Source organism: Rutidosis leptorrhynchoides, chromosome 3 (genome assembly GCF_046630445.1).
Source record: "Rutidosis leptorrhynchoides isolate AG116_Rl617_1_P2 chromosome 3, CSIRO_AGI_Rlap_v1, whole genome shotgun sequence".
Taxonomy (NCBI): domain Eukaryota; kingdom Viridiplantae; phylum Streptophyta; class Magnoliopsida; order Asterales; family Asteraceae; genus Rutidosis; species Rutidosis leptorrhynchoides.
The window spans coordinates 693,442,992-693,455,927 of NC_092335.1; the positions used below are offsets into that span (position 1 = coordinate 693,442,992).

Consider the following 12,936-nt stretch of genomic DNA (forward strand, 5'->3'; position numbering starts at 1 on the left):
TAATAATAATAATAATAATAATAATAATAATAATAATAATAATAATAATAATAATAATAATAATAATAATAATAATAATAATAATAATAATAATAATAATAATAATAATAATAATAATAATAATAATAATAATAATAATAATAATAATAACTATTAATTAAAGTTATGATAAATTATAAATAACAATATTAATAAATTGTTTACAAGTCAAACTTTAGAAATTAAAGGCTGGAAACATAAACACACCTAGCGGAGAATGGTCGAACCGGAAAGGTACAACATTTCTCTTTTAGGGGATTGTTCGGGTACCCGGAATTGTTTCGTAAATCGTAGTCTGTTTCTCATCCAGAGCAACTCTTTGATCTGGCTGCAAAACCATCATCACCATACAGTATTAGGCTTTAATGAAAAAAAGTACAATTAAGCAAATATAGACCATTTTTCAAAACTATATATATGTAATTACCTTTCCATCACCCGTGCTTGTCATTATATCAATTGCATATACTTCATTCTCCTCAAATTCAGCATCATCAACTCGGGTGTCGGGATATGAGACCCCGTGAAACTGCTTAACGTTATATGTACACCTTCCAGAATTTTGCAGTTGTATGCTGCAGCAACCTTTTTAATAGCATCAACCTTTTTAATAGCTTCAGTCATATCTTGTGTCTGCAATAAGATAAGGATCAATAAAATAAATTAGAGATCATATTAAATCAGTTAAATTAAAATACTAATGTGTGATCATGATTTGAATCGGATATAGAAGAGAAAATAAAAACCAAAATATATAAAATTTGATAGTCTATCAGTGTAACTATGACTGTATAGGCAACATAGGAATTACTCCATAGCCCAAAAGTAAGTACATCATTTACATATATCATGTTGTCAGATCACCAGATTAGGCAGGCGTTAACTGTAGTTACTTGAAAAAGCAAATAGTGACGTTCAAAGGTGAAAAAACTTTCGGTCAGCATAACAAAGTAAGATAAGAAATCAGCTACAGAAAGTGAAAACAAGGATAAAATGCATAAAGGAAATAAAAAATGATCAAAATACAGGAGCTGTCTCCAAATTAAAATTAAAATAAATTTATAAAATACAGAGTAACAAACTATTATAAGCCAAAAAAAAATTCTTGCAATGTGGAGAGGATAAATGTTTTCTATCAGTGTAACTATGAGTATTAAAAGCATCACAGGATAAACACCATAGCCGAAATTGATTACATCGTGTATATAAAACTAGCACGAAATTGTATCTACCCTATATGATCAAGTGATCGGAGACTTCTTACTTAAAGATAGAAATAGAACAAAAATGAGATAACGGCTTGGAAGCTTCTATCAGTGAAAGTGAAATATGGGCTGCATTAGAGACTGCGGTGACTCAAAAGCACCAGGCCCCCGACGGATTCAACCTAAAGCTTTATAAGAATTTTTGGTGGCTCATAAAGGAGGATCTCGTAAAGGCAGTGGAGTGGTTTTGGTCCTCTAACTCGATCTCTAAGGGGTGTAATGCATCATTTCTCACCCTAATTCCGAAGAAGAAAGATCCGATCGGCCTAAGTGACTACCGCCCGATTAGCCTACTCGGAAGCAATTACAAAATACTAGCAAAAATTCTGGCTAATCGTTTAAAGAAGGTAACCCCAATATCATTGGCCCGGAACAAACCGCCTTCATTATAGGTCGTAACATATTAGACGGTATTCTTATAGCCAACGAAGCGGTTGAATATCAAAAAAAGATGAAGAAAAAAGTCTTTTGTTCAAAGTAGACTTCGCAAAAGCTTTTGATAGTCTTAACTGGGGATTTTTGAATTCGGTTATGGAGTGTATGGGGTTCGGGAATAGGTGGCGTGGGTGGATGAAAGAATGTCTCAAAACAGCTTCAATATCCATACTTGTTAATGGATCGCCTACCGGGGAATTCTCCCTAGAAAAGGGCGTTCGCCAAGGCGACCCCCTATCACCGTATCTTTTTATAATCGCGGCTGAGGGTCTAAATCGTTTAATGAAAAAAGCGGTTGAGCATAATGTAATTAAAGGGGTCGAAGTAGGTGACGATAAGATTATTGTAGCCCATCTACAATACACAGATGATACCATATTCCTTGGCGAATGGAACAAATGCAATGCAAGCAACTTAATGAAACTCCTTAAATACTTCGAGTTGATTTCCGGGCTTAAAGTTAATTTCTCGAAGAGTTGCCTTTTTGGGGTCGGGGTCTCTAATGCATCGATTGAAGAAATGGCAGGCTTTATGGGTTGTAGTATCGGTTCGTTCCCTTTTACTTACCTCGGTATACCGATTGGTTGTAGACTGAATAAACTCAAAGATTGGAATTCGGTGGTAGAAAAAATAAAATCTCGATTGTCGGATTGGAAAGCAAAAACGATGTCGTTCGGTGGCCGTATCACTCTCATTAAGTCGGTGCTTAGTAGTATTCCGTTGTATACGTTCTCCTTATTCTGCGCTCCTTCATGTGTCATTAACTTGCTCGAAGGTTTGAGACGTAATTTTTTTTGGGACGGGGCGGGTGACACTAAAAAAATTGCATGGGTTAAATGAGATTCCATACTTTCTAGCTATAAGTCGGGCGGGTTAAACATTGGGTCGCTAAAGGCAAAAAACTTAGCTTTAATAGCAAAATGGTGGTGGAGATTTCGAGTGGAAGAAAATTCTTTTTGGGTCAAGGTGGTTAAAAGTGTTCATGGGCGGGACGGGGGGTTGGGTCGATGCGATTTAAATCGTAATCCGAATATTGGGTCGGTTTGGGAGGAATTTTGAATATTAACAAAGATTTTGTGAAGTTGAATTTAGATTTCGCTAACTCCTTTGTCAAAGTGTTAAGTGATGGAGAAGGCACATTTTTTTGGTTGGATCGATGGGTTGGAAATCAAACTCTTCAAGAGCAATTCGGAAGGCTTTTTAGACTTGACTCGGATAGAAATGCCAAAGTCAAAGACAGGTTATTGAAACAGGAGGATAAATGGGTTGTAAACTTTAATTGGATCAGACAACCAAGGGGAAGACAACCAAGGGGAAGAACTGCTACAGAATTATGTTAGCTAGAAGTCATCAGTGGGTTTCGCTTCGAAAACTAACCAAAAGACGCCTGGTCCTGGTCGATGCAAAACTCTAGTACCTTCTCCTCCAACGTCTTAACGGGACTTATTAATGAAAAGTTACTCTCTGATCATAACCTTCAAGATGAAACGCTTCGTAATAAGTTCCTACCGCAAAAAATTGGAGTCTTTATTTGGCGAGCACAAAATAATAGGCTGCCGGTTTGGACAAAGTTGGATAAGAGGGGTCGATCTCGATTCGGTTAGATGTCCGATATGCAATAGTGACATTGAAGATCTCACACGCATTATGGAATTGTCCCTATGCCAAAGATATATGGAATAGGGTGTTTAGATGGATGGATTTTAAAATCAACAGCTCTCTATTGCTACAAGAGCTCATCAGTGGCAACATGGGTACGGGTTCTTCAACAGTAAAGAAATTGGGACAAGCCTGCATATGGGTAGCTGCATACGTTATATGGCAAAATCGAAATCGTAAAATCTTTCGCAACTCCTTCCTAACGGGCCCTTTAGCTTTTCAAGAAATTCAAGTAAGAAGCCATGAATGGATCTCGTGTCGGGCTAAGGTCAAAAACTTCGATTGGTTGCAATGGCTCACGAATCCGATGTATTTTGACGACCACGGCTAGCTGCTTAGCTTTCTAATTCCTTGTGAAAATGTTCCAGTTTTGTTTACTGTTCGTTAGTTAGTTTTTTCTGCATATACCCATCCTTTCTCATGTATGGGTTTCTTGATGTACTCTTTATTTTTCTTAATATATTTGCTGGCTTTTCTAAAAAAAAAAGTTTAATGCAAGTACTAGTAGACAATCAGGTCAAATATAGGCACAAAGAGGACATGGTCAACCAATAGAATGGATGTACATGAAGAATTCCAATGATTAAGCTGATTATTGGCAACAAGGAAAAAGAGGAAATCAAGATTACAAGTGATCACCTCGGCAAAGTTGCCTTGACTATGAATATATCTTATTTAAGTTGAGTATGTGAATGTATATTAGACAAAAGTGCATTTTTGGTCAGAAAAATGACTCAGTGGATCACTCATATCAAAGTTCAGCTTTTTATAGATGTTTTAAAGGAAAAAATAACAAATTGTATACCTTATTACCAGGTCTCACAAGCTTGAGTGCAACCTCAGCAGCATTATTAGCAGCAGCAATAACATCAGCTGCTCTTCCTGGCCGTTCCTGAAGAACGTGAGTATGCCCGACCACAGCTATAAACCATCTATTTGACACCCCATATTATAATTTGCACACATTCGTTATCAACAAGAACAAAAAAAAAAAAAAAAAAAAGTGTAATGCTCACATTTTCAATATGTCACCCAGTTTTAAGATTTTCTTATCATTAGCAAGAGGCGGAAAATGAGAGATCGTGCGGTTCACGCCTCACGGACAAGCATGTTGGGAAGGCTACACCCTTTTCAAACTCCCGTAAACCATGGTAGATACTCCTAGTTTGCCTACAGTAACAAATTAGGTGCAACACATTAGTTAGCTTACAATTTGATCGATAAACACACTTACTTTAGGATTATATGAATCTCCTATTTTACAAAGTTCGAGGATCCTGGCGTTCGGCATGCATTTGGATAATAGATACTCAGATCCGACCAAAATCACCCATCGAAAAACCAAAACGAACCTCCACGTCGGACGTACAGCTCCGGGAAGAGCGACGACCGAGGGGTATGGAACCGTGTCGGCTAACAATAGAAGAAGCAACCAAACCCTAAACGCAAACGGAAAACCGAAAGACCAAGAATACTTACCCAAAAAGCGCCGCCGGATCTCAGAATACGTGTGAGAAAGCACACGGCATTCGCCGCCTGACCACCGCCGGAGAGTCAGAAAACCATCAAACGGGCTGTCGGAAAACCGAAACAGGAGAAGAAAAAGGTGGATCTGAGTAAAAGCATAAGAAAATAGCTTAAAAGACTGTCATCGGACCTCCGGCGAGATGCCGGGGGCCGGGATAGCGGCGCCGGAGTTAGGGTTCCGAGAGGGAGGAAGAAAAAAGGGTGATTGATAAAGTGAAAACGTTCGTACAGCTCAAGGAAGTATAGAAAAGGCCTGTTTCGATTTTCCGGTGAACATTTTAGAGAGAGGCTAGAGGATAATTTTAAGAGAGATTGGCTTTGACTGATAAAGAAGTCTCCATCTGTACAAGTCTGGTGGTTCAGTGTTTTTTTTTCAAGGTTTTTTTCTTACTCCGTAAATTTTTTATTTTTTACTCCGTATTAATTAAGAATTAAAATTAAAATTAAACTAGTTTCATCATTCTTCCGAGTATACGAATGACCTTCTCACTATAAATAACTTTCGCTTTCATCCTTGAAAGTCAGTCCGTTACAACTATTTCATCAAAGCTTCATAACTTGATGAGTATTAGGTTAATCCTAAAGTCCATTCAAACTTTTACATCAAGCTTCCTAACTTGATGAGTGTTAGGTTAATCTTAAGGTTCATTCCAACCGAATCTTATCGTACTGCCGCGAAAAATTCTATCAATCTTCTCAAATAACATCTGCTTGTGCGTAGGTAACTAATCTTTTTCAACTACTACATTAAAACTTCCAAAGTTTTGTTGGCATGAGGCCATCTCCAAATGACCCACCTGTTAATTTTGAGGTACTATCTTAAATTATTCTTTTATCCCTGCCAACTTACTATTAGCTTGTCCTATAGAATACTTAATCATCATGGTCGTCAATGGCTTATTAGTCATAACACTAAGGTTCTTAGACATAAGGTTTCTATCGCTCTCGTATTTAAACAATTCCGAGACAATAAAACGTTGTGATGAAACGTACCCTAACTAAAATCAGGATCCATGCGAGTCTCCATAGCTGAGATAACGATTGCTCTATCGCAAGTAAGTCCAAGGTTTTTCCTACTTGAGAACTTTTTCCTTAAGTGTCCAGGGTGTCTATATCTATAACAAATTTTCGGGTTATCAATTCTGCAATCAAGGCTCTTCTTGTACAGTATCTAGGCTAAGTGGTTTCCTCTAACAGACCATAATGCGTATACTCAAGTGGTTCCTACCAAAATTTCTTTTGAATCACTTCATATTCCTTATATAGTAGCATTAGGACTTCTGCATGATTTACTTCAATATAATCACGCTGGCCTGGCGTCATTATATTGTACTAAATCGTACGTTCATTCCAATATCACTCCATATGGTCAATGTAACGTGAGCACTCCAAGATCTACTCAATTTCATCTAACGGTGCTTTATCTATGCTATCTCAAAACAAAATCTACGAAATTAATCTCACGGTTTCTCAGTATGGGTGCGTAGGTTCCGTAGGTCATGCATCAATGCCTAAATGTCCCGAAATTTCTTCAAAATGTTCGGGTTCGGGTAACGTCGTTAGGTTCCTTTCTAGAAATTCAATCTGGGTCTCGTGTCGAGTTGTACGTGTAACAAGTAGTAATACGATATGTTCTTGAGGTGACTCCCAAGTCTTTGGGTATGGCTGGGCATCAGTGGAAGGCACTCTGGCCTTGTGAAAGGAGATGACTTCCCGACTTCTCTAATGCCTAAGAGCGTTAGGGACCTAAGTCCAGAAGTGTCGTTAGATCGTCGAGTAGTGGTGAAGACTGAAAGAGATAAGTGACAGTCATGAAAGCGTACGGGATACGAGTCATCTTGCGAAAACTGAACAACCTTCTAATGTTCATACGTTGTACGTGGCTAATTAGGGTGAGCTCGGGGTGCGGTTACTCCGACAAGTCCTCGCATATTTCCTCCTCCGAGGATTAACTTTAACGGGCGTGTAATCCGAGGGGTACTCCTTCTGGATTGCGTGAAGTAATGTTTCGATCTCTGGAACGGTGGATCAGTAGTAACAGGTGGATTACATTACTAGTTCTTAGGGTTTGACGAGTGGGAAAGTAGTTCAGAAAAACATCTGAACTGGGAAGAATAAGTTCTCCAAGTCGGTACAGCGAATAGCAGACATGTAGCAAGAGCGTAATCAGGCATATCAACTATAGCAGCCTAGATCGTCTACAGCAGTACGTAGCATGGCAATAGTAACATTATCATACCGAAGTAACATGCTAAAAGCAGATAGTAGCATGCAGTAGCGAGAATAAGCAGCAGCATACAGTAAGTTCACATAGCAGTGAAAGTAGGCAGTAGCATGCAACAAGTTCATATAGCAGTAAAAGTAAGCAGTAGCATGCAGTAGTAGTAAGCAGTAACTTGCAGTAATATAATACAGCAGCATGCAGCCGTTCTGCAGAAACAGGTAAACAAGCAAGTTGTAGATTAGTCCTATTAGTGAATCCTACTCGGCCTGGTCTAGACTCACTAATGCAACCTAATTTCCTACAAACCTGGTTCTGATACCAAATGTGACACCCCGTACAAAACCATCGTGTACGGTTCATCAACAATAGGATCATTACAAGGTCAAACACTACATGCTGTTTGAAAACCAGTTTGCATTCATAAAAAGATAGCATTTTACAAAAGATAACGTGCTTCATATGAATAGAAGCGTTAACATAAGTATGTGACCCAAAGGTCATTACAAAGCCTTTGTTTGAAAATAACATAAGTTACGAATGCAAAATAAAAGTTTCATGATTGAGACATCTCTAAGTAATGCAGCGGAGATCTAACACAACAGGTCCATAACAGCAAGTCTATAACACCAAGACAACAAGTCTAACAGCGGAAGCAACAACGTCTAAGCACCTGAGAAATACACGCTTAAAAAGTCAACACGAATGTTGGTGAGCTATAGTTTGTTTGTAATCAGTAACGTAATGTAGACCACGAGATTTCAGTGCTTCAAACAGCGTTTCAAAACAGTATGATAAAGTATATGCTTATCCGTGGGCACCCAGTAATGATACGCATACCCGATCAGCTCGTATAGCGTATCAAGCAGCATCGCCACTAGGAATTACCAGAGAGCGCCAAGGCCTGAAAGGCTATGCTTATTGCATCGCACTATCCCTGTAAGCGCGCATAGGCAGTGGCTACATGACGGGCGATGCTGTGGCCTGAAGGGCTATGCTTATTGAATCGCGATATCCCTGTAAGCGCGCATAGGCAGCGGCCACATGACGGGCGATGTTGTGGCTGGCAGAGGACACCTGGCAGACAAGAGTCAGAGCCGACAAGAACACTTTTTACTTTTTGTCGGACCAGCTCGCCTGAGAACGTACTATTTGCAGGCCACGATCTGTTTAGCCTCATTACGTGGTAATAGAAGACAAGAAAGGTTATCCTATAAATACAAGACTTCGTTCACAGAACAAGGGATCTGGACTCTCCACCTTCACACACACATATATTCTAAGAACAGTAGCGCATAGCACAAATATACCTTCGCTACCGGACTCATAGCATCGCACTAGACATTCTTGATATACAAGTAACGTTCCACGAACATAAATCCTACCCTATTGCGCGAGCCATCAAGGACCGTACTACCCGCTGATGGTGGGTCTAACATTTAACCACCCCTGTTGAGATCATCATCTCGCAAGGGGTTATTCACGGTACTCCGGACCGGAGAGTTAAACTCAATTAACCCTTAAATCCCCCTTATCGATGTCAAGAATGGACCGAACCCGACCCGATTATTCTATGCTTGATCATTTGGCGCCATCCGTGGGACAATCAAGTTAAAATATTTTGATTTGGTCTTTTTTCTGTATGTCCACTAACAACCCGCTTGTTTCCTCTTGATATACAGTGACAGGTATTGAGATGACCAGCAAGCAGGAAGTACCAAAGCCCGCTCAAGCACGAGCTACATCACCTACTAGACCTAAACCCGCCGCCAAGGGGTCGGCAGGAACTTCTGACAACGCACCGCCAAGGGGTGCACAGATGCCTCCCCCTAGCGCGCTGTCGTCGTCCTTTAAAACTCCAGAAGCAATTAGGCCGATACCATGGGCCTCAAACACTGCGAGCATGGGGTTCGTGCCCGTCTATCCAACTACCAAATCTGCACGCAACAGCCCTAGCCATACCAATAGCCCTGCTGGCTCACAGGGCGCGCGACCTTCACCGTCACCTAGAAGGGATGCCTCCCCGACTACACCCGGGTCTAGCGCAGCCACCTTCGCGCAGGGCACTTCGTCTGCAGGAAGGGGATACTCATAGAATCATCGGCCAGGACACGCGAGCAACACGCCCAAAGTCAAGCCAATTTGATTCATGCTTTGATGAATGCTGCGCCGGATGATATGGCGCATGAGTTTGAGCATCCGGGATGCAGTGACCCAAACTTTTCCATGTTTATATATATTAAATGAAATTGATATTTATATGATTAAGTGTTTTCAACATGTTAAGCAATCAAACTTGTTAAGACTTGATTAATTGAAATAGGTTTCATATAGACAATTGACCACCCAAGTTGACCGGTGATTCACGAACGTTAATATTTGTAAAAACTATATGATGACATATATATGGATATATATATAGTTAACATGATATTATGATAAGTAAATATATCATTAAGTATATTAACAATAAACTACATATGTAAAAACAAGACTACTAACTTAAGGATTTCGAAACGAGACATACATGTAACGATTATCGTTGTAACAACATTTAAATGTATATATATATATATATATCATATTACGATATATTAATACATCATTATATCATGATAATGTAATAATTTAATATCTCATTAGATATAATAAACAATAGGTTAACAACATTTAACAAGATCGTTAACTTAAAGGTTTCAAAACAACACTTACATGTAACGACTAACGATGACTTAACGACTCAGTTAAAATGTATATACATGTAGTGTTTTAATATGTATTCATACACTTTTGAAAGACTTTAAGACACTTATCAAAGTAATTCCACTTAACAAAAATGCTTACAATTACATCCTCGTTCATTTTCATCAACAATTTTACTTGTATGCACCTGTATTCGTACTCGTACAATACCTAGCTTCTAAATGTATTTACTATTGGTATATACACTTAAATGATCAGCTCTTAGCAGCCCTTGTTAGTCACCAACACATGTGGGAACCATCATTTAGCAACTAGCATGAATGATTACCAAAATAACAAACTTGTGGAGCCTATATGGAGACCCATTTTCACATGAACTTACACCTACCACAAACACATTTCCATTTCAATTTTTATGCATCAAACTCATCTCTCTCAAGTGTTCTTCCTTTGTTCTAAGTATTATTCATCATCTTCAAAAAAATCTAGCTCAATCTAGTTCATAAATCCATACATAAACCAAGTTATAAAATAACTACTAAAGAACACACCAACAACACTTCCAAGTTTGCTAGCTTACTTCCAATCTTGCAAATCCACTTTGAGTGATCATCTAACCTCAAGAAATCTTTCTTATTTATAGTAATATATATTTCTAATACAAGGTAATATTCATATTCGAACTTTGATTCAATTTCTATAACTTTAACAATCTTATTTCAAGTGGAAATCTTACTTGAACTTGTTTTCGTGTCATGATTCTACTTCAAGAACTTTCAAGCCATCCAAGGATCCTTTAAAGCTAGATCTATTTTTCTTATTTCCAGTAGGTTTATCCACAAAACCTTAGGTAGTAATGATGTTCATAACATCATTCGATTCATATATATAAAGCTACCTTATTCGAAGGTTTAAACTTGTAATCACTAGAACATAGTTTAGTTAATTCTAAACTTGTTCGCAAACAAAAGTTAATCCTTCTAACTTGACTTTAAAAATCAACTAAACACATGTTCTATATCTATATGATATGCTAACTTAATGATTTAAAACCTGAAAACACGAAAAACACCGTAAAACCGGATATACGCCGTCGTAGTAACACTGCGGGCTGTTTTGGGTTAGTTAATTAAAAACTATGATAAACTTTGATTTAAAAGTTATTATTCTGGAAAAATGATTTTTCTTATGAACATGAAACTATATCCAAAAATCATGGTTAAACTCAAAGTGGAAGTATGTTTTCCAAAATGGTCATCTAGACGTCGTTCTTTCGACTGAAATGACTACCTTTACAAAAAGGACTTGTAACCTATATTTCTGACTATAAACTTATACTTTTTCTGTTTAGATTCATAAACTTAAGTTAAATATGAAACCATAGCAACTTGAATCACTCAAAACAGATTTAAAACGAAGAAGTTATGGGTAAAACAAGATTGGATAATTTTGCTTGTTGTAGCTACGTGAAAATTGGTAACAAATCTATATTAATCATATCCTAGCTAACTCATATTGTATTATACATGTATTCTAATATATTATGTAATCTTGGGATACCATAGACACGAATACAATGTTTTGACATATCATATCGACCCATCTATATATATATTTCGGAACAACCATAGACACTCTATACGCAGTAATGTTGGAGTTAGCTATACAGGGTTGAGGTTGATTCCAAAATATTATATATACTTTAAGTTGTGATCTAGCCTGAGGCTTGTATACACGAGGTCGTGGATTGATTCGAGATAATATATATTGCTTTATTTTCTGTACATCTAACTGTGGACAACTAGTTGTAGGTTACTAACGAGGACAACTGACTTAATAAACTTAAAACAGTAAAACGTATTAAAAATGTTGTAAATATATTTTGAACATACCTTGATATGTATGTACATATTTGTTATAGGTTCGTGAATCGACCAGTGGCCAAGTCTTACTTCCTGACGAATTAAAAATCTGTGAAAGTGAGTTATAGTCCCACTTTTAAAATCTAATATTTTTGGGATGAGAATACATGAAATTTTATAAATGTTTTATGAAATAGACATAAGTAAATGAAACTACATTATATGGGTGAATGATCGAAGCCGAATATGCCCATTTTTATCTTGGTAGCCTAAGAATTTGGGAACAGACCCCCAGATTGACGCGAATCCTAAAGATAGATCTATCGGGCCCAACAAGCCCCATTCTGGAATTTGGAATGCTTTAGTACTTCGAAATTATCATGTCCGATGGGTGTCCCAGAATGATGGGGATATTCTATATGCATCTTGTTAATGTCGGTTACCAGGTGTTCACCATATGAATGATTTTTATCTCTATGTATGAGATGTATATTGAAACATGAAATCTTGTGGTCTATTATTACGATTTGATAAATATATAGGTTAAACCTATAACTCACCAACATTTTTTGTTGACGTTTAAAGCGTGTTTATTCTCAGGTGATTATTAAGAGCTTCCGCTGTTGCATGCTAAAATATGGACAAGATTTGGTGTCAGCATGTTTGTATAATATTGTTTAAAACTGCATTCGAGATTTACTTTGTTGTAACATATTAATATTGTAAACCAATATGTATTGGTAGTGTGTAAGTGTGATATTTTTAGATTATCATTTCTGGATAATCTAGGTGGTGTCCTTTTAACCTTGTCTATAAAAATAAAGGTTATGGTTTGTTTTAAAAACGAATGCAGTCTTTGAAAAACATCTCATATAGAGGTCAAAACCTCGCAACGAAATCAATTAATATGGAACGTTTATAATCAATATGAACGGGACATTTCACGGGAAAGGCAGAGCTCATGATTAAAAACCTATACGCGGGGATGAAGGGAGTGCCTGTTAAACCCTCATTTGAAACAGCGCCTACTGGAGAAAAATTCTCGGTGCATATACTAAACTATGTTTCTACAGCGCTGCCTGTGATACCGCTAACCTTCAGATACTATGATGGATTCTCAGACCCTGACGACTTCTTGCAAAAGTATGAAGGTATAGCGCGAAATCAGCGCTGGGCTGACGAGACCAAATGCATGGAGTTCCCGCCGTTACTAGAGGGTGTGGCT

General features: G+C 37.7%; 1 pseudogene; it reads right to left on the reverse strand.

Annotated features, from left to right (window-relative positions):
* Window positions 1-241: 241 nt before the first annotated feature.
* Window positions 242-8,326, reverse strand: LOC139902752 (ERBB-3 BINDING PROTEIN 1-like; annotated as a pseudogene).
* Window positions 8,327-12,936: the final 4,610 nt, after the last annotated feature.